At 36.1% G+C, this 23225-nt stretch overlaps 2 pseudogenes; one reads left to right on the top strand and one right to left on the bottom strand.

The window, feature by feature from the left end:
• Positions 1-779: 779 nt before the first annotated feature.
• Positions 780-1784, bottom strand: LOC137216843 (small ribosomal subunit protein uS2-like; annotated as a pseudogene).
• Positions 1716-15544, top strand: LOC137216703 (protein Mis18-beta pseudogene; annotated as a pseudogene).
• The last annotated feature ends 7681 nt before the right edge of the window (positions 15545-23225 follow it).

The raw sequence follows: 23225 nt of genomic DNA, 5'->3' as shown, positions 1-23225 counted from the left end.
GGGAAGAAGACAAAAGAGAGGTAGTGGGAAGAACAAAGATAAAAACTAGATATTTTCTAATATGCCTTGTTTTATAGTTTTGACCTTAGCACCTTCTTCATTTTTTTATATATGTGAAAAATAACATTAAATGAAATAAAAAAGTGAAGCAAAACCTAAAATAAAAACAAATTGAAACTCACTAATACTACTTTATATCAAATTTGTGGCATAATGGCAAAGATACTTATCTCAATGAATTTTAAAATAGAACGTTGACTTTATATACCTAAGTGGGACCAAAAATAAAAATCACAAAATCTTAAGTCGCAGCTAGTGGTCCTATTATTAAGTTTGATTTGGGGATAATTCTAAAACCCTTATAAAAATACACACATACTCCACCACACAGAGTAGATTAAACCATATATGTAATTATATTACTAGGAACCAAGATTTTCAGTATAAAAGACAAGATCAACATACAAATCAGACATGTGAAACATAATCCTATAATCTCCATTTAAATTTGGGAAATCAGTATTATGAAATTAGAATTTACTGATTTACTTACTTTTTTAGAAACTTCTTTTTCCGTCAACTTTGTATTGCCGTTTTTTTGTGGTACGCGGGCCTCTCACTGTCGTGGCGTCTCCCGTTGCGGAGCACAGGCTCCGGACGCGCAGGCTCCACGGCCACGGCTCACGGGCCCAGCCGCTCCGCGGCATGTGGGATCTTTCCGGACCGGGGCACAAACCCGTGTCCCCTGCATCGGCAGGCGGACTCTCAACCACTGCGCCACCAGGGAAGCCCCGTATTGCCGTTTTCTGTTCAAAAGCCTGTGGAAGAACAGCTTAACACCACTCAGTTATCATCCTCACCAGGGAAATGCTGAATAGGCACAGAGGGCACCTGCGTGCCCTCAGACTAGGCTGCGACCTTGGGTTTAGTAGCAGTAAACTCAGGAACTGGAGAGGTCCATTCACCCTGAAATTCCTCCTCAGTCACAGCATTTCCAGCAGCACCCTGCCCTTCCTTTTCAATCTCCTCAGGATCTCTGTGGAAGTAGAGATTACGCACGACCTCCCGTGAGTTCTCGCGAGAGGTGTGGCACGCATGCACAGAACCTCCGGGCCTAGCAGCCACCACAGCCGACCCACTGAGGGGGCCACCACAGCCGACCCACTGAGGGGGCTTACTTGTTGCTGCGTGGGGTGGCAATGTCCACATAGCACAGAGGAGAATCTGTGTTACGCAGAACGAGAGTAGACAAGTTAACTTAAGACGCCTCTGTGAGAGGCTGGCAGTCAGCCCTGGGATCAGTAACCAGCAAAAGTCGAGGCTCCCGGAACGCCGCCTGGATCTGATTGGTGAAGCTTCCAGGAGTGAAGTGGCCATCGATAGAACTGGCCCTAGTGACAGACAGCTACAACTTTCAGTGTAGCCCGCTGGCCAATACTCCTGAAGGATATGACGCCAATATCAGCCGGATTTTCACTGGCAACAATGGCAGGAGCTGACAGCAGAATCTTCTCCCAGGTTCTCTTATGATGTAGATGCCCCCACTTTTCTTTTTGTAGATACACTGTTCCATTTGGAAGTAAAGGTTGGTGCCACCTAAGTAGGTTCCTGCAGCAAGGAATTTAAGTACAGCCTCCTCCTTCATTTGCAGTATGTCAAGGGCTTCGAACATTCTGAAAGTTTGCCTTTCTGACAGGAACTGAAGACTATACCGTATGGACTCCTCTCCAGGTAGTGTGGAAAGGTAAAATTTATTTTTCTCCTTGTAAAATAAATAAAATACAATGTGTTTTAGCTCTCTACTGAAATGCCCAAGAAGCTGTGATAACCCAGTAGAAATTGCAAACCTACCACCCAGATATAATCTCCAAATATTAGTTTCCACTTACAAGAATTACCAGGGCTCCTTAAAAATATATCTGTGACCAGCAGTATCCAAGGTGAGCCTGATCATCTTGTCATTTCTGAAATCCTGTGCCTAGACTCTATCACAGACTATAAAAGGACACAGGAGGCAACTTGAAGGGAGTCCCATTAGCCAAAGATGGGACCATTTGAGCTTCAACAAGAAGAACGAATACTGAAATGTATCAAATCTATTAAAATTGATAATTACACTTAATATCCTAATTATACTTAATCACCTATTCTTCATCATTGAGATCTTACTTAGGCAACCAGCTCATTATTCAGGAAATTCATACAAAATAATCAATAGGAATTGCACAGCCCTACTTATAAAATATTCTTGCCACAATAATATAAGATAAAATAAACTAAATCAATTGCACATCTAGATCTAACTAACAGTTACATGAAATTTTGACAAATAGGAAAAAAAAAACATGAGAATTTCAAAAACACAATATAGACAGAATAGTATATGAACAATAGAATAAACCAAATATAGAAGTAAGGAGTTAATAAACATAAGATTGGAAATTTATGAGATTCAAAACAAATACAAAATAAAGAGAATCAACAAGACAGAAATTGATTATTTTAAAAAGGTAACGCACAGATACTGGCAAAATTAATCAGGAAGAACAGCAGTACATATAAACAATATAAGGGGAAAAGGACATAAGCAGAGGTAAAACTCAGATTACAAAGAGAGAACAATGAAAAATTTTATGACAATAAGATTGAATATTTAGACAAAATAGTTTCCTAGAAACTAAGTTATAAAAATTGGCTCAAAAACATTGTCTTATAACAAATAAATTGAATCAGTATTTTAAAATGTAAAACAATAACAAACACCAGGCCTAAGGTTTTCAGGAAAATTCTACCAATTGCAAAGAGAAGATAAATATAATCTTAAAAACACATTTCCAAAGAAGAGAGGGGGGAAAAAAAGAAATAGATTACTCCACAATTCGTTTAATGATGAAAATATAACCTCAATAGCAAAACCTGACCATGGCAGACAGAAAAAGAAATTGGAGACAAAAGCACTTATTAACATAAATGCAAAGATCCTAGACAAAATATTAGCAAATTTAACCCAGCAGTGTATAAAAAACGTACTACATCATGACCAGTTGGGCTATTTAGAACTTTCCAAGATTGAGTTGTGTTTTCCTAATGGTACTCTTACCTGCCATATTGAGAAAAGACTGACATGGAGAAGAGGCAGAAGGTGGGAGAACAGTTAGGAGCAGTGTTGCCAGATGAAATTTTTATCAGCTAAATCTGGCAACTCTAGCTAAGAGTTTATTGCAATAATTGAAATCAGATGTGTTGTTGGCTTGTACCAGGATGGTGGCAAGGCAGATGGTGAGCAGTGATCAGATTCTGGAAACATGTTAATGTTAAATTCAATAGACTTTTTTGATGGTTTGGATATGGCTTATTTTCCATCTTTCTATCATCACTTGCCCCACACTGTTCTAGGCCGTTATCCTCCCTTACTGCAGTTCTGAAACAGCCTCCTAATTGCTCTGTTGCCTCAAGGCCTGTCCTTCTACAGTTCCAATTTCCAGTCTAAGTAATATTTCGAAATATGCAAATCTGATTATTAACTACCTAAGTCCCTTCAATGACTTACTTTTCCTTTTGGATAATGTCTGACTCCTAGAAATCCGTGACGTTCACTCCACAAGGCTGTGACTTCCACTATGCAACCTCCACCTTCTGTCTGGCTAAGTCCTATCCATTCTCTAGTTCTTAACCTAAATGTGGCATTCTCAGGAAGACCATCACTAAGACAGGTTTTGTTCCATTGCCATAGGTTCCCATAAAATTCTAGTTTCTCCTACCCTATGGATGAATGTTATCATTCATCAAGCTACATTATAACCATTTATTTAACTGGATGTTTTCTCAACTGTTTTGTAACTTTGAGGAGGAGAGAATTTTAAGTATTTTATTTATTATCGTATCCCTAGACCTTGAAGAATGTTTGACACAGAGTACATAATCAATAAATATTTCAAATGAATGATTAATAAATTAGCTAATTATGAATTTGCATTTCATATTTGCACAAGGATTAGTAAGACCTCCAAAATAACAAATGGTGTGCTTCATAACAGCACACTAAGTGGTGTTCATTATTATATTTGCTAAAAATAACTCCATAGAATGAGTTTTTAACTTAAAGCATAAATTTATGTCATAAACATAATTATGACAGTGCATATTTTGACATTTTACTTTTAAAATAATTACTTCAATCTTGGATTAACTAGAACTTCGTTTGTAGAACGTGAAAGTTAAGTGAACTTTTCTTTCTACATATTTTATTTCACTACGTATCAATAAGATGACTGAAAACCATAGACACATTAGAGAACATTTCTTTCTCTTACTATAACCAATAGTGAAAGATAAGGAAGTGATACTAAACTGGAAGTCAGTGAGACACAAGAATTATTTTTTAAAGGGGGAAACATATTTAAAACTTTGGGGAAGGATTGATAGTCTAAGTGTGTATGTCCTTGGTAAAATAAACTTCACACCACAAAATAAAGAATTAATAACAAACTGGAAATGTGAACTCATGGCCCTTTTAAAAGTAATTTCTTTTCTAGTTTTAGCTAGAATTTGACCCAGCATTAATCTCATCCTATCTACCAGACTTACTCATGTGGAAAAATCTGACGTGCAGCCCCCAACGCCCAGAATTTATTTTTTTAGTGCCTTTTCTTCTGCCTTCGTAAAATGAACTAGCACTTCCTGGGTAATAGCTGATCCTGTGACCTGGAACATATGGCTGCCCAAAAGTGAGGAGGATTTCAAAGATGGCTTGGATAGTACAAGGACAAATTAGCTCAGTTAAAAAAGGATTCTCATTGTCTAAATTTTGACAATGTATGTGTAACAGAGAAAATACTACTGTAATTATTTGGAACAAGTTGAGTAAGTGAATGAAAGCATAAGTCTTTAGTTATAATCATAAAAGGAAAGTTTAGTATGAAGTTTAAAAACAAGAAAGTTATAATATAAGTGAAAGGTGATATTGTAATTTTTATTTAATTTATTGGTTAATTTTAATGATAAGGGAGAGTAATGTATATAACATTCTTTTTTCTGTTAACTAATTATCTTTTTAGGAAGAGTAAAGTTGTACCTTTCTCAATATTTGTTATGTTTAGGAAAATTAAGACCCTACAGAAACAAGTTGATTATAATTGGTAGTCTCCCACCATATACAGGAAGAAAGAAATTTCAGCTGGTTTTTGCAAGATGAAGAATGAACCAAATACCATATTCTTCATTGACCAAGACATGAAATCTCTGAATGAGGACACTAAATATAACTAGATGATGATAAGGCTTACTTACCTCCAGTAATGATAACAGACCAGATCAATATACAATATTTAATAGATAGCAAGGTATAGAGCATTGGAAAAGTGAGAGTGAAAGCAGATTATTCTGGGAAAGCTGACCCCATACAGGATACCAAAACTTAACAGCAAAGTCTTAAGTTTAGTATTACTTAAGCCTTATTATTAAAATAAAGGGATCAAGACCTACAATTTGAATTACATTAAGGGACACATCTATATCCCACACCCCATTCAAGAAATAATTAGTTGATATCCAGAACCTACAACTTTGACTGGTCTTCTTGACATTTGGATTGTTTCCAACCTAAATACCAAGATGACCATAGCTGTGAACTTCCCAAGTCTAGTTGGTGACACAGAATTACTCTGTTTTGTTAGAACAACTTCCTAAAATTAAAAATCTCCATCAAAAGTGTATAAAAATTTTAAATATTTGAATATAATTTGCCAAAATTTCACTCAGAAAGTCTGTACTAATATACACCATAAAAAGTAGTGTATGAGAATGATTTTCCCATGTATATTTATAGCCAAGACAACTGCTTGTCTCCCCAATTTCTATTCCCTCCTTCTTTACTAACAGAAAGCACATTTCATTCTAGATTGCAATGTGCCCATCCCAAAACTAAATTTCCCAGTGCCCTTGTGCCCAAGAGTGAACAACAAGATGAAACATAAATTAGGTAAGTCTTCTGGATATTCTCCATCCTTCCTGGAATAAAGACATGAGGTTAGGGCTACAGCAGGAATCTTGAAACCAGAGAACCTGATCATCAAAATCACTTGCTAAGGAACTACCAAACTAGCCCTGTATTGCATATACATGTAACTTATTTTAGGTGAGAAAGAAAGAAACCTTTATCGTATTAAAGCCATTTATTATTTGTATTCTCATAAGGAATCCTGTTTTAAAAATATGTTTACAAAAATATTTATTCTTAATTTAATTTTAACTTCTTTGGGGGCTTAGTACCAGTTCCTCTTTACCAGGCTTATATATTTGTGAGCTCTTTTCTCTGTCTTAACTGGTTCAAAAGTTTTTAATAAATCACACATGTAATGACTCACAGACTTGTATCTCTGAGAACTCTCCTCAGAGATCCAGACCTAACTGCTTTCTTGAAATTTCAGATTTTATTTATATTTCAAAGGATACTCACATTTAAAAATTCCCCGTACTGTACATATAACCTCCCCAACGCTGACCCACCTCTTTTAACATATTTTATCTTAATGAAAAGCATTAATGTCCACTAAATTGCACACATAAAAGACCTAGTTTTCAGGCTGTTACATATTCAAGATGTCCACTTTTCCCATCTCCATTACCACCATTCTTATTCACTATCTCTGGAGGTCCACAAATAAAATAGTGCTATAGATAGTTTCCCTCTAACCAAATTGTCCAAATCATCCCCTTTTAATCTATTCAATCCTTTGACTAGTATGAACTTCCAAAAATGTGTCTGAAAATATCCCTCCTATACACACAAAACACTCTCTCTCTCTCTCTCTCTCTCTCTCTCTCTTTCTCTCTCTCTCTCTCTCTCTGTCTCTCTCACCTTAAATCAATCAATAGAGGCAGAGTCAAGATGGTGGTGTGGGAAGATGCAGAGTTAGCATCTCCCCACAACTAGGGTGCCTGCTGGCCTCTGGTGGGGAACTCTGATGCCCAAGGAGACGGGAGGAACCCCAGAGTGAACCAGTAGGATGTAGGGGGACTGAGTGGGGAGTGGGCACTAATCCCATTCATAAGGGTTCTACCTTCATGACCTAATTACATCCCAAAGGCCCCGTCACCAAATACCATCACATTGGTGATGGGGATTTCAACTTTTGAATTTTGGAGGGACACAAACTTTTAGTCCATAGCATTCCCTGTTTTGGTCATAAATAATTTCCAAATACTGATCAGAAAAAAATGTTGGCCTCATTATAGTTTAGACTGATTATTTTCACAGATCCAATAAGTGGTGTTAAATAACTATATAAGCTTCTTAGATCATATAGTATTTAACAGATACTGAGGCAAAACTATTAGCTTTTTTTAAAATTGAAGTATATTTGCTGTACAATATTATGTAAGTTACAGGTGTACAATAGAGTGATTCAGTTTTTAAAGGTTATACTCCATTTATAGTTACTATAAGATGTTGGCTATATTCTCCATGATATACAATACAATATATCCTTATAGCTTATTTTATACCTTGTAGTTTGTACCTCTTAATTCCCTACCTCTATATTGCCCCTCCCCCACCCCCTCCCCACTGGTAACCACTAGTTTATTCTCTATATCTGTGAGTCTGCTTAAAACTATTAGCTTTTGTTTGTAAATTTTATTAAAGAATCCAAGATTGGACCATTTAAAAGAATCTATAAAGTCTAGGCTAGGAAGTTAAGGCTAAGAAAATCTCTCCCCTAGATTTTACTGTAGTACCCATAGAATTAGTAAATTCTTCTCTTTTCAAGGTCCCCCAAATATGCTAAGGTTCCTAGCCTGCCAGAAAGTGACTTTGTCACTTGTGAGGCTGGAGCCCTATAAGCCAAGTACCAGACCAGTTTCCTGTGATGGTTTTGTAGGCACTGGTATCTTTGTTCTTTAACAGTGGGCTTGCTGTATCCAACTAAAAGTGATTCATTCTCAAATATAACACTGTAGTATGTTTTTGGTTGAACAATCAACTTTTTTCTAACTTGAGTTAAAATGGAGGCTGATTCTTATTGAAATAATGAAAATAACTATTGGCCTGAAATCAATAGATAGCCAAATACTTCTCCAGTAAAGATGGGTTTATTCAAGACCAGCAGGGAATTGCATTTTGGGATCTACAACCAAGTCCCCCTGCATGGCAAGGGGAGGAGAATGCTTTTATGGAGTGGAAAAGGAAGTTGGGAGGACTATAATAAACAAAGAGTCCAAGGCTTTTCAGTGGCTGAGTACTTGCCAGGGAAGAACAGGACTTTCTTCCTCCTGTTGGGCTCTGCTATCCTTGCAGGGTGTGAGAATTCCTCCTTCTGGTCTCCCAACTCTATTAATTGAGGTTTCTGTTTTTAAATTTTTTACATTTCCCCATTTTGATCAAGATCTTTCTCTGAAAGCATTCCTGATCAAGAGTCAGGTTTTCTAGTTTCAGTGGCTTTTTGCCCCGTAATTCCAGGAAAAATCTTTCCTGGCTGTAGTGTCTTACACTGGAGGGAAAGTGTACAGATTGGAAACCTATTAAGGTCACGTTTGAGTAATGAGGAGTGGGAGGGAGAACTCTCAGGCACTTTTTATGTAAAGTCCATATGTTACCAAGATCATAAACACTGGAGATCATCTGAGTGTTATGTCATCATCAAAGGTTTGGTAACAAACTTCTGACAGGCCTGGCCTGGATATCTTGAGAAAGCTGTTTCATCAGATGTCATCTGCTCCAATTCTGGGAAATCTTTACTTTCAGGTCACCAGATGATATGCAGGTCCAGTCAGGGTCCGGAACTTTTTTTAAGTGTGTCACACGAATCCAAGAGTCTGTTCCTTGGAGTTTTGCAGCACAAGGGTTGGTCAGCAGTACCTGATAGGGGCCTATCCATTGAGGTTAAAGGGAGTTCTTTTGGAAGTATCTTTTCCGATAGACAAAACCTCCAGGTTTCACAGTATGGTGCTTAAGGTGTTCATCTCCTGAGGGTGCACTGTGAAAAGATTACTCTACCAAAACATGGTTATTTTTAGTAGAAGCAATTAAATCATTGAAATATTGTAGTATCTCTCCTCTTATCAGCTGTGGGTCAAAAGCAGGAGCCAAGTGGGACTTCCCTGGCAGTCCAGTGGTTAAGAATCTGTGCTTCCATGCAGGGGGCATGGGTTTGATCCCTGGTTGGGGAACTAAGATCCCGCATGCCTGCCCAGTGCAGCAAAAAAAAAAAAAAAAAAAAAAAAAGCAGGAGCCAAGTGCATTGGGTATCCTGTGACTCTCTCAAAGAGTTTATGAGTTCCAAAAGGGGTGAATCTGAGATTTAGAAAGACTAATGGCAATGCTTTTGGCCAAGGTATTTGGAGGGCCTCTACAAATTTTGCCAAGTGAGTCTTAATAATGCTATTAGTGTATTCTATTACACCAGAGGATTGCGGGTGGTAAGCACAGTGAAAGTTTTGTAAAACTGGCCAAACAGCACAGACTTGTTGAAGCATCTGGCCAGTAAAATGGGTTCCCTGATTACTTTGAATTTCAAGAAGAATTCTTCCAGGTAGGGTTAATCCTTCCCAAAAGGACTTTAGCCATAGAAAAGGCAGTAGCCTATCTGCAAGGGAAGGCTTCGGTCCAGTCCTGAACATAGGGGTCATTTTTAATTTTATTTCCACTGGAAGTATGGAAGCCATGTTATTTCCACAATATTCCAAAATCATGAACTACTCTGAAAGCATATCTACTATGAGTATAACTATTGTCAGTTTCGTCCTTAGCTAAAGTACAAGACCCTGTAAGAGCATATAATTCAGCCTGTTGGGCCAAAGTGGCCATAGGTAAAGATGCTGCCTCAACAACCTCAAAAGGAGTTGCAGTAGCCTACACAGCACAATATTTGCCATTGTTACCTTTTAAATAAGACCATCAGTGAACCATGAGAAGTAAATGTTACCCAGTGGAATTTTCTGTAGGTCATTACAAGGAATCAGGAGGTGGTCTGTCAGCATTAAGCAGTCGTGAGGGATTTCATTGGTGTTGTAAGGTTATTGCAATGTACAAGAGTTACGGAGGGGCAGTTAACAAAAGGACTTCATAGGAGGTGAAGTGGCTGCCCGAGAAATGTTGAATGTGATGAGAATTCAGGAGAATTTCTACAGCATGAGATACAAAAATGGTTAAAGGAGATCCCAGAACAATTTTCTCAGTTGCCTTAATAAAAAGGAAAGTGGCAGTAATGTCTCTAAGGCAAGAGGCATATCCACAGGGTCCAGTGGCTGGCTATAATACCCTATGGGTCCCTGTGCTTTTTGGTGAGAACCCCAAGGAAAAGGGACTCTGATAATTGAGATGCCCAAGGGCAGGTTCATCAAACTCTCCTTTAATGCCTTAAAGACTATGTCATCTGGTTTGTCCCATAAAATTGGGTTTGAGTTGTTACTGTTGAGTAAAGCATATAGGCGTTTGGCCATAAGAGAGAAATTTGGAATCCAGTTTTGGCAATAACCAACTAGTCTGAATAAACCTTGCAGTTGGCACTTAGTTTCAGGTTTTGGGAAACTTAGGACATCATGAAGTCTATTTGGATCTTGGTGTAGCCCTTGTTTTGATATTAGATGCCCTAAATATCAAAGCAGAGTTTGGGCAAACTGCATTTTTTCTTTGATGACCTTATGTCCCTTTAAGGCTAAAAGCCTTAGCAAGTGGATGCTGTCTTCCTGTGAAGAGGCTTAAGAAGGAGAGCAAGGAAGCAAATCATCCATATATTGCAACAAAGTAGAGCCTCTAGGGAAGTTTATGTCATCCAGATCAGCCTTCAGGATTTGATGGAAATAAGGACTCTCAGTAAAACCCTGAGGCATTACTCTCCAGGTGAATTGTTTTTCTTCTTTTGAAGGCAAAAGGGTATTGGCTAGCTTCATCTACTGGGATACTAAAGAATGCATTGCTTAAGTCCATTACAGTAAAGAATTTACTTCTGGTGGGAATGGATGATAGTAACAACAGAGTTAGTAACAACAGGGTTAGAAACAAAATGTGGAGTGATAACAGTGTTTATTGCTTGGGGTTCCAGGACAAACCACACCCAATTATGGACATTGATACTCTAAATTGCCTTTGGTCAGGCGAGTTCATTTAGTTAGAAATGCACATGAGGAAGGGCCATGGTTTTTAAACATGAAATCAGCTAGAGTTGGGGGGAGGGTTTCAAGATATTTAGATAATTAGGAGTGCCTTCTCAGAGGTTTTTCCTCTAGAGTAAAGATCAATCTTCAAACAGCTCAAACGGCTCAATTCACACAACTTTCAAGCCAATCCCAGCCAGTTTTAAGGAGACAGCCCTGTCCTGGAGGACCTGGCCTTTTTTAGCCAGTCCCCAGAGGACAGCCCTTCCAAAGGAATAGGCCAAAGTCTGAAAAACTGGCATAGTTTTATTCAAAGCAGCCCCTTCCCAAAGGAACTAGGCCAAAGGCATTTTCAGCCAGCTTTGATTGAAACAGTCTGATCTCAAGATAAGAGCGAAGTATCAAACTTAAGTACTCGCATACAGAACAAGGCCTTAACCAGAAACCTTTAAATAGATCCCAAATAAAGCCTGGAGAGCATCAAACGCAAAGAGAACATGAGCTCTGATCCAGGAGAAAGACATACCTTCAAACTCCAGGGTCAGCGAGAAAAGCAATGAGTGACAATGGGTTCAGCTGTGGGTACTGCACCTTGTGCTCACCAGGCCTGGAACCACTGGGAGTCTTCAATGGTCCCCACATGGGCCACCAAAACGTTGACCTGAAATCAATAGATTGCCACATATTTCTCCAGCAAATATAGAACTATTCAGGATCAGCAGAGAATTGCAATTCAGAGTCTACAACCATGGTGAGCCCCAGACAAGTTCCCCTGCAGGGTGAAGGAATAAAAACACTTTTACAGAGACGAAAAGGAAGTTGGGAGGGCTATAGTAAACAAAGAGTTCAGGGCTTTTCATTGGCTGAGTCCTTGCCAGGAAAGAAGAGGACTCTCTTCTTCCTGTTGGGCTGGGCTATCCTTGCTGGGCATGAGAGCTCCCCGTTCTGGTCTCCCAGTTCTATTTAACTAAGATTTCTCTTTATTAATTTTTTTTGTATAACTATTACCAGAAAAAAAAATAAGAAAACTCATTAAGAATATTTGTTTGCGAACTATAAGACTTCATTGGAAATTAGATTCCATTTTTAAATGCTTCATTTCCATTTATAAAAGCATAATCTAAATTGAGGGTAAGAGATCTGGAAGGAAGAAAAAGTGAGTTATTATATATTCATCAGTCAATAGAGCATTAAAACGACATAAAAAATATTCCAAACAAATAACTGCTATTAAAATTTTCCCATCAGTTTATTTAGTCCAATGTAATTAATTCTTGTTCCCCTGGATCTCAAATCAGCAGTCTGCTTTCCTGAAGTCATCTTGTTATGAAATAAAATAGCCCTGGAAAGCTTGACTCAGTCCTCTGGTATAGTTGGAAAGGTTTCTAAGTGATACCAGATTAACAATCTTCAGCCAAAAGTCTATTCTTTGATGTCTTCTTTGATGTACTAGTTAAGATATCTGGTAGAGTCCTTTTCTTGAGACACAGAGACTGACCTTCTTTGTTGAAAACATGAGTTCTAACTCATGTTTTAAGTAAGAATCAGAGAAAAGCAAAGTTCACCTGTATATGAGAGTAAATGGCTGTTGTTAATTTATTACAGTAATCAATAATATCAAAATGGAAAAGAGCCATTGGAGTGTACAACACAGAACTATTTCATAAGATTTTCATCCCTTTTCCCTTGAGGGTACGAACCAGATATTATGAATAATGAGCACATTGACAAATACCCTTAAATTTTAATATTAAAAGCATTTTACATGTATAAAATTAACCTAGGTAAGGATGAGCTCCTCTAATCTTTTTAATTATTATTCTCATTCATCTCTTATAATAGTATGGAGCTAATTAATAAATATGGAGCAGACCAAATGAACCTACCTAAGTATTTATAGTATCTTTTTTTCTTAATAAGGAGAAAGAAAAAATCTTTGTGATTTTCTAGGGCACACTGGGAAATCTCAAAGATATTTTCAGGTATAAAGATATCTTAATTTTTTTGAATTAAGTGTCTGATCTTGAGAAGACAAAATCAAAATAGTTATCAAAGGAGATTTAAGTACTTGATTAAGATGAAATGACAGGCACCTGAGAAACAATATTTGCTTATCTATTTAATCAAAGTGACAATATTTTTAAATAAATATAGAAAAAGGTTACATGGTTCTAAGAAATTTTAGCTCTTTCAAAAATGTTCTGTTATTTTTTTTTAAATCTATCACAGAAGTTAGCAAACCATGATCCATAGATCTAGTCGTGAGTTCATGGGTAGAGTTTATAAGCTAAGAATAGTTTTTACATTTTTTAATGTTGAAAAAAATTAAAATAGTAATAACATTTTGTGACATGTGAAAGTTATATGAAATTTCAATGCTCATAAATAAAGCTTTATTGAACATGTCCATACTTAATAATTTATAAATATATTTATGGCTACTTTCCCACTACAGTGACAAAGTAGTTGTGACAGATCTTACAGTCCTTATAATCTGAGAAGATTAAAATCTTTATCATCTGGCCCTTTACAGAAAAAAAATTGCTTACTCCTGTTATAAAGCTCAATAAATTCAACACAGATCAGTGAAATTTTTCTGGTTGAAATACTGAATCTCTGCTTTCTGAGCAGATTACACAAAGAGTAACCTTTTTAATACTCCTTGTTAAGACTAAAAACTTCAAGATCAATTTTCATCTTAACAAAGAGAAAACCAAATAAGATTCATGAGCTCCTTTCTTTATAAATCATCTTGCGAGTAAGCCCATCAACATTGAGCAAAATTTGTCAAAATGTTAATACATTTCAGTGTTTCTTTTCAGCTCCATTATTTGCAGTTATTATAAGCCAAGACTAAATTTTTTTCCTGCAAAAATTCTGCAACTTTCTATGTCTATTCAGGTTATGTCTTTTATTAACCTCTTTCACATTTTGAAGCAAATACCTTATTTTACAAACTACTCTCATTTTTTTAATAAAACACATCTCATTACCTTGTATACACAGTTGTGCTTTTCTGCTATTGTTAATTTAGTAGAGTCTAAGTTACCCACAGAAACTGTATCCTTTAACCAACTGAACTAACTTCTTTTTCACAAAGAAAACATCTGTCATGCAAAACAAGTAGCAGATGAGCAAAGCTCATGCGTCTACATAAGAATCTTTGAAATCACGTTCAGACCTCTATACCACTTTGTACATAATTACAGTTCACATAAAAGCTTTGTCAGAATTATGAACACATAGTTTTAAATTTTTCACAATCCTAATCAGTATATAGAACTAAATTTGCTTATCTGATCAATAGGCCAATATAAAAAGTTTATGAAGCTCAGAATTACTAGTCTCTTCCTGAAAAAACAAACCTAAATATAATAAAAAATAAAATTCATTGATTATGTTAAACACTTATAAAAATTAGAGAAAAGGCATATAGCTGTTCTGAAACCAGTCTAATTTGTAAAAAGATTCACTTTGAATATATGAACTTGGGTTTCTATATAAAGATGCTCAAAATTTCTGTAAGAAAAGTTTTTTTTCTCTTCAAAGGCTAGCACATCTAAAGTTTCAGTTTCTTTTTTTCTGTAAATCTTTGGAACTGCTAGATATAGAGAAGCATTTATAAATCTCTATAAATCCATTAACATAAAGCTCCATTAATTTTGAAGACTGTATAATCTAATTCATTCACCTGCCAGAGGTAGGAAAATATTTCAAATCACAAAAAGCTTTTCTCAATTATACACTCCAGTACTGAGAGAGCTTACAGCTTCATTTCTTTACCTCAACTATAAGTCAAAAATAAACATAGAAACATAAAAAATTACCTCTTCAGATATCAAAAGACTTTTCGGTGCTATGCTAAGTTGCTACAGGGTGACTTTTGTGATAGCAGGGCTAAGAAAGCAATTCTTGACCCTTCTTTTATAAATTTCTTGGAGTAGGACAAGGAGGTGGTGAAGAGGTCCCCATTCCTAGATCCTGCAGGACTAGGGCTGAAGAGCCAAGATGCTGGCTGCAGCTCAAGAAGTATCAGAGAACATCTTTGAGAAACACCCTTACATTGGGCATTGAAGGTTGACTCAGAGGCAGCAGCTATAATCTTTTATTCTGTAATTCCTGAGGGGTTCCCATTGATTTCCATTTTTTATTCCACTGATGCTTCCTTGGCTGCTCTGAGAGGTTACGTCTGCATTACTTCTGGTATACCAGTTCTTAAAAACAAAAGCCATAGTAAGTATAGCTGAGATGGAGAAGCACAATGGACCTCTCTACCAGAAAAGATTGCAGGCCTAAAATAGAAGATAGGGCTCACTCATACTTGCTTAAACTCACTAATAAGGATTCTGAAAGGGAAATGACTCTTGATCAGTCCAGGACTAATCCAGAATCCAGAATGAAGACTTTAATATCAAATTCTGCCTTTATTGTGATACTCAAAGACAGGTGATGCTAGATTATTTCTCAAGAATGATTAGCTTCAAGAATATGGGAAAAGGCAGTTTATTAAACTTATCTCTAGACTGATTTTCCAAGTCATTTGTGAAGCTGTTACTAAAAAATGAGAAACTAAGGAATATTTTGTTTAGATTTCATAGCTAGTTTGTCTTAGGAAATTAGTTTAGCTTCTCCTCAATTTCATGATGTTTACTGTTAAAAAATATTTGATTACAAATTTAAGGATTACAAGACAATATTTTATGTGTACTCTGAACCAAAGATTCATGGTTGGTCTGAAAATAGAATAGAGCTTAAGGTTGACTACCATTAACTCTACACAGAGCAATTGTTATATAAATGAACAATTTTTTTTCTTATGCAAAATATAGGTACATACATATTCTATAGGTAATAGTCAATAAATTGACTGGATGGTATACAATTTATCTCTCTCTTTTCCATAGTAAATAACTAAATCTAACAGGATAATAATGAAGTAAATGATAAAGCATATCAAACATACTCACTGAAATGTTCTGTCATATTTTGCTTTACATATTACTTTTGTTGATTTCCTCTAGTTTAGCCTATGGAAATTTATTACCACACTTTTACTATCATATTTGGCAACACATGGGAAATATCATATATTACATTATTTTAACATCATCTAAAAAAAGAAGTATGAGCCACATTGAATGTTTTGGCTAAGAAAATACAGTGTTGAATAAGTGAATATTTTTTGCTCATCATTAGGATATGGTTGCAAAAATTGGTTTGATTTCCAGTATTACCAAACTATTTCTTTTTTTTTAACATCTTTATTGGAGTATAATTGCTTTACAATGGTGTGTTAGTTTCTGCTTTATAACGAAGTGAATCAGTTATACATATACATATGTTCCCATATGTCTTCCCTCTTGCGTCTCCCTCCCTCCCACCCTCCCTATCCCACCCCTCTAGGTGGTCACAAAGCACTGAGCTTATCTCCCTGTGCTATGCGGCTGCTTCCCACTAGCTATCTATTTCACGTTTGGTAGTGTATATATGTCCATGCCACTCTCTCACTTTGTCACAGCTTACACTTCCCCCTCCCCATATCCTCAAGTCCATTCTCTAGTAGGTCGGTGTCTTTATTCCCGTCTTACCCCTAGATTCTTCATGACATTTTTTTTCCTTAGATTCCATATATATGTGTTAGCATACGGTATTTGTTTTTCTCTTTCTGACTTACTTCACTCTGTATGACAGACTCTAGGTCCATCCACCTCACTACAAATAACTCAATTTCATTTCTTTTTATGGCTGAGTAATATTCCATTGTATATATGTGACACATCTTCTTTATCCATTCATCCAATGATGGGCACTTAGGTTGCTTCCATGTCCTGGCTATTGTAAATAGAGCTGCAATGAATGAACATTTTGGTACATGACTCTTTTTGAATTATGGGTTTCTCAGGGTATATGCCCAGTAGTGAGATTGCTGGGTCATATGGTAGTTCTATTTGTAGTTTTTAAAGGAACATCCATACTGTTCTCAATAGTGGCTGTACCAATTCACATACCCACCAGCAGTGCAAGAGTGTTCCCTTTTCTCCACACCCTCTCCAGCATTTATTGTTTCTAGAGTTTTTGATGATGGCCATTCTGACCATTGTGAGATGATATCTCATTGTAGTTTTGATTTGCATTTCTCTAATGATTAATGATATTGAGCATTCTTTCATGTGTTTGTTGGCAATCTGTCTGTCTTCTTTGGAGAAATGTCTATTTAGGTCTTCTGCCCATTTTTGGATTGGGTTGTTTGTTTTTTGTTATTGAGCTGCATGAGCTGCTTGTAAATTTTGGAGATTGATCCTTTGTCAGTTGCTTCATTTGCAAATATTTTCTCCCATTCTGAGGGTTGTCTTTTGGTCTTGTTTATGGTTTCCTTTGCTGTGCAAAAGCTTTGAAGTTTCATTAGGTCCCATTTGTTTATTTTTGTTTTTATTTCCATTTCTCTAGGAGGTGGGTCAAAAAGGATCTTGCTGTGATTTATGTCATAGAGTGTTCTGCCTATGTTTTCCTCTAAGAGTTTGATAGTTTCTGGCCTTACATTTAGGTCTTTAATCCATTTGGAGCTTATTTTTGTATATGGTGTTAGGGAGTGTTCTAATCTCATACTTTTACATGTACCTGTCCAGTTTTCCCAGCACCACTTATTGAAGAGGCTGTCCTTTCTCCACTGTACATTCCTGCCTCCTTTATCAAAGATAAGGTGACCATATGTGCGTGGTTTATCTCTGGGCTTTCTATCCTGTTCCATTGATCTATCTTTCTGTTTTTGTGCCAGTACCATACTGTCTTGATTACTGTAGCTTTGTAGTATAGTCTGAAGTCAGGGAGGCTGATTCCTCCAGCTCCATTTTTCGTTCTCAAGATTGCTTTGGCTATTTGGGGTCTTTTGTGTTTCCATACAAATTGTGAACTTTTTTGTTCTAGTTCTGTGAAAAATGCCAGTGGTAGTTTGATAGGGATTGCATTGAATCTGTAGATTGCTTTGGGTAGTAGAGTCATTTTCACAATGTTGATTCTTCCAATCCAAAACATGGTATATCTCTCCATCTATTTGTCTCATCTTTAATGTCTTTCATCAGTGTCTTATAATTTTCTGCATACAGGTCTTTTGTCTCCTTAGGTAGGTTTATTCCTAGATATTTTATTCTTTTTGTTGCAATGGTAAATGGCGGTGTTTTCTTGATTTCACTTTCAGATTTTTCATCATTAATGTATAGGAATGCCAGAGATGTCTGTGCATTAATTTTGTATCCTGCTACTTTACCAAATTCATTGATTAGCTCTAGTAGTTTTCTGGTAGCATCTTTAGGATTCTCTATGTATAATATCATGTCATCTGCAAACAGTGACAGCTTTACTTCTTCTTTTCCGATTTGGATTCCTTTTATTTCCTTTTCTTCTCTGACAAACAATTTCTTTATGCAAGGTCTGAATGAGCTGAACAGTAATAAGAAGAAAAATAATAATAAATCCTTTGTTTTTTCTAAAAAAAAATTAAGATGATAATTATGTTCCTACCTCTGGGATAAATAAGCTAATGAAAATTAGGAATTAAAATTTAATGAAATAACCTAATGAAGAACAACTTCTATAGCTATGTAAGGTGCCTAAGAATAAATCCAACAAAAGGTGTGTGAAACATGTATGAGGAATGTTATGAACATTTACTGAAAGACCTAAACAAATGAAGTTAATGGATAATAGAATTCAATGTCAGATACTCAGTTTTCCAAAATGCAATTCAAATGAATATCCCAAAAGTGTCTTTCATGGATCCCAAGATCTTGAGCCTGGGGTAATTGAAAATAAAATGTATAGGAAATGGCAAAGGGAATAGCCAAGCCACTCCTAAAAAAGAAATAAAAAAGTTGGATGAGGGCACATATTCTGCCAGAAAACAGGCAATACCAATCAATAGTAGTTTAAAAGTGCTATACTGACATATATGATAATGTCCTATTTTATAAATTTGGGGAGGGTGGTGTCACAGGTGTTTATTATTATGGTTTATAATAACATATATGTTACATATATTCTCTTCTATGGTGTATTATTTATCTATTGCTGCATGTTATCCTATACGTTAGTTGGGCAGAAATTTAGGAGCAGCTTAGCAGTATGGATCTGGCTTACGGTATCTCATGAGGTTCAGTCAGATGTCAGCCAAGGCTGCCCTCATCTTAAGAATTTACTGAATGGGGAATTCCCTGGCAGTCCAGTGGTTAGAACTCGGCACTTTCACTGCCATGGCCTGGGTTCAATCCCTGGCTGGGGAACTAAGATCCTGCAAGCAAGCTGCACAGCCAAAAAAAAAAATAATAATTACTGAATGGAGCTAGAGAATCTGTTTCCATGATGCCTCACTCACATGGCTAGTGCTGGCTATTGCCAAGAGAGCTCAGTTCTTCTATACTGTACCTGTACCTGGGCTGCTTGAGTTTTTTCACCATGTGTTAGCTGGCTTCTCCCAGAAGTGATCCAAGAGAAAGCAAGGTAGAAACTGCAATGCATTTTATGACCTAGCTTTGGAAGTCACACACCAACAGAGGAAATATCTTAGGAAACTATTAAATACATTAAATATATGAGGAAACTATTCAAGGGCATAAATATCCAAAATGTGGATCACTGGGGTCCATCTTGGATGTTGGTTTTCACAGTATGTTTCATATATTACATTTTAAAAATTAATAGAAAAACAAATTAATAGAGAAAAATATCTTTCCTGAGCAATATAAGGAAGACCAACTTATGTTTCATATGTGTCACGTCCCCAATTATGCTCTGAACACTCTGAAAGAATGCAACTTATATAATTATTTGTAGAGCCATAGCCTCACACACAAGAAAAAATTCCACAGGGCCTATGTGCAATATTTATTTACTGACTAACTTTTATAAAGTAAATTTACCTAAAATTGTTGGGTACTTTGATCAAATAGGAAAATCCTGTTATCTTTACACAGCCATAAATTGGCATAATATGACAAACTATTTTTATTTCCAGTATTTTGTTTAGGGTTTGAACTGATTTTTTTCTGCATAATATCAATCATTTTTGAGGAATATTTTAGTCATTCCATCTGTAATCTACATCTATACATTATAATACATATGAGAAAATGATAGTATGACATTATTAAGTAAATTATCTTTATATCTGGACTCTAATAGATTCAACTTTTAAAGGAATGTTGCAATTAAAAACATACTTATTGTCTATCAAGAGGGTAAGCATAATTTAACAACTTGTTATATTTATTTCAATAACAATAAAGTTAATATTATTTCTCCTTCAAAATATGGATGCAAATATTAAGAGTTAGCACAGTTAACAGAATTTTGCATATCCCCATATATCCTGTTGATCAGCTAAGCTTTACTAAAACTATGTAGTTCAGTATTGCATTTGGTGCCAAAGAGTTTTTGTTTTCTCCTGCATTTTAATGCAAGACCTTTTCTATGCTGTTACAGGAAGGTGTTCATCTGCAACACTTCATGAATTCCTTTTGCTAGCCATTTTAATTCAACATATTAGTTTATTGAATTAATGTTTGATACTTGATATGATTTCAGTCTTCTGAAATTTATTAAGATTTGTTTTGTGACCTATCATATGATCTATCCTGGAGAATGTTCCATGTGTGCTTGAGAAGAACGTGTATTCCCCTGCATTGGATAGACTGTTTTGTGTGTGTGTGTGTGTGTGTGTGTGTGTGTGTGTGTGTCTGTTAGGTCCATTTGGTTTAAAGTATGATTTAAGTCCAACTTTTCCTTCTTGATTTTTCTGGCTGTGTGATTTATCCATTGGTGAATGTGGTGTATTTAAGTCCCCTACTATAGATCTTCCTCAATTTACAATGGGTTTACATCCCAATGAACCTATTGTAAGTTGAAAATATCATAAGTCAAAAATGCGTTTAATATACCTAGTCTACCAAACATCATAGCTTAGCCTAGCCTATGTTAAACATGCTCAGAATACTTACATTAACCTACATTTGGGCAAAATCATCTAACACAAAGTCTATTTCATAATAAAGTATTGAATATCTCATATAATTTACTGAATACTGTACTGAAAGTGAAAAACAGAATGGTTGTATGGGTACAGAATTGTTGTAAGTGTATATGGGTTGTTCACCCCTGATATCATGTGGCTGACTGGGAGATGCAGCTCCCTGCCACTGCCCAACATCCTGAGAGAGTATCTTACTTACCACATATTGCTAGCCAGAGAAAATGTCAAAATTCAAAATTTACAGTGCTGAATGCTAGAGTTGAAAATTGTTAGTCAAACCATTATAAGTTGGGGACTGTCTGTATTATTGTATTGTTGTCTGTTTCTTCCTTCAGATCTGTTAGTATTTGCTTAATATATTTTCGTGCTCCAATGTTGGGTGCATATGTATCAGTATTTACAACTGTTATATTTTCTTAGTGAATTGACCCCTTTATCATTATATAATGACTTTCCTTGTCTCTTGTTACCATTCAGAGGAAGTCCCTCATAGCAGGATATTGTCCAGGGGCTACTGGCACTGTCCCTGCTCAGAAGGGGAGGGAGACATGAGAACTCCCAGGAAAGAGACAACTCAGAAAGGGAGCTTAAATGTCTAGATGACATCACTCAATAGCACAGCAAAAAGTTTCTGGGTCAGAGTGCTCCAATGGGCAGCAGAAGCTTGGGATCTTTTATCTGTAAGAGTTACCTTACCTATAGCTGGCAGATGTTGGGTGTGGTTTTGTGGGGTATGCAAAGCAGGTAGGCTCTAGAAGGTTGAAAATCTACTTGTTTGGATTGCAATATGTAAGTGTATCAAGTCAACATGTTGTACACCTCAAACTTATGCCGTGTTATATGTCCATTTTATCGCAATAAAAATAGTATTGATAATAATTGGAATGCGAAAATGTTTGAGTTCAGCTCCAGTGGGCTTTTAAGCTAATGGACCTCAGCCTGAAGTGAAGAAATAAACAATACACAGAAGCCATCTTTGGCTCATTTATATAACATGGATGTTCTCCATTACATTGGAAGAACCATGCCATAGGAGATTCTAGCTACAGAGGATCAGTTAGTACACAAAGTCATAAAAGTCTTTTTCATCCAGTAAACTTACATAAACCGGCTTGAATTTTTTTGGTTGGTCATGTTTTATAAACTAGTTTATTTACTATATGAGTTGAGAAAGATAACAATATGCCCATGATGGTCAAATGATGAAGTAGTAATTTGGAAGTAAAAATTTCAGTTATATTTTTTATATCTTTTTTTTTAACCAAAAGAGAAAGGAAGGGAAGAAGGAATATTATCTTTAAAAATTTAGAAATATTCATGCTATCAACATTTTGCTTTGTAGTCTGAACCTGGGAGATATATTTTAAAAGAAGGAAACTAAAAGCTAGGCTGTTAGAAATAGGTATCACCAAAGGTTTAATTCGGTCAGAATAAGAAAGTACTGAACTAGACTATTTAAACTAAAAGCAAAAATGTGTGTGGGTAGGAGATAAAATCAAAAAATCTCAAGAGAGAGAGAAATGTTCCCTCAAATATTTACTCTAAGCTGGCACTATGCAGAACTTGCATTGTACTAATAGGAGCGCAGTTTAATGGACTCATTCCTCAGTAGGTTGTGTATACAGGCCAATCAGGACATTAACAGGAATAGACAGTGAAAACCACACAGATTTAAAGCAGCATAACAAAACTCAATGTCAAAAATATCATAAATAAATAGAACAAAGTGTCAGTTCTATCTATAGGATTCAGTGAATCTAGTAAGGCTTTGAATCACAATTCAAAACTAAGCCAGTATGTGAAAGTTTAGGTGATGTGGGTTGCAATAACTACTCTTCAATGCATTCAAATGAGCCCTTAATGGGTAAGAAATAGTTAATTCTACTTTCAAAATGAGTTGATAGTTAGCAGAGTATAGTTTACATGCACTGAGACAATCTAACTCTGTAAGTGTAGTAGGTTTGAAGAATTCTAACTCACTCAAAATAATTATGTGAGGGAAATTAATACCAACACCTTCCAAGCTGAATTTTTAAAAGCGGTTATTTTTGTAGCATTCAGGTGAGGATTACTTTGTAAAGCTCTCCTTTTTAGAGATAAGATCTGGGGG

Source organism: Pseudorca crassidens, chromosome X, assembly GCF_039906515.1.
Source record: "Pseudorca crassidens isolate mPseCra1 chromosome X, mPseCra1.hap1, whole genome shotgun sequence".
NCBI classification, from domain to species: domain Eukaryota; kingdom Metazoa; phylum Chordata; class Mammalia; order Artiodactyla; family Delphinidae; genus Pseudorca; species Pseudorca crassidens.
This window is presented reverse-complemented; position numbering and strand designations above follow the sequence as displayed.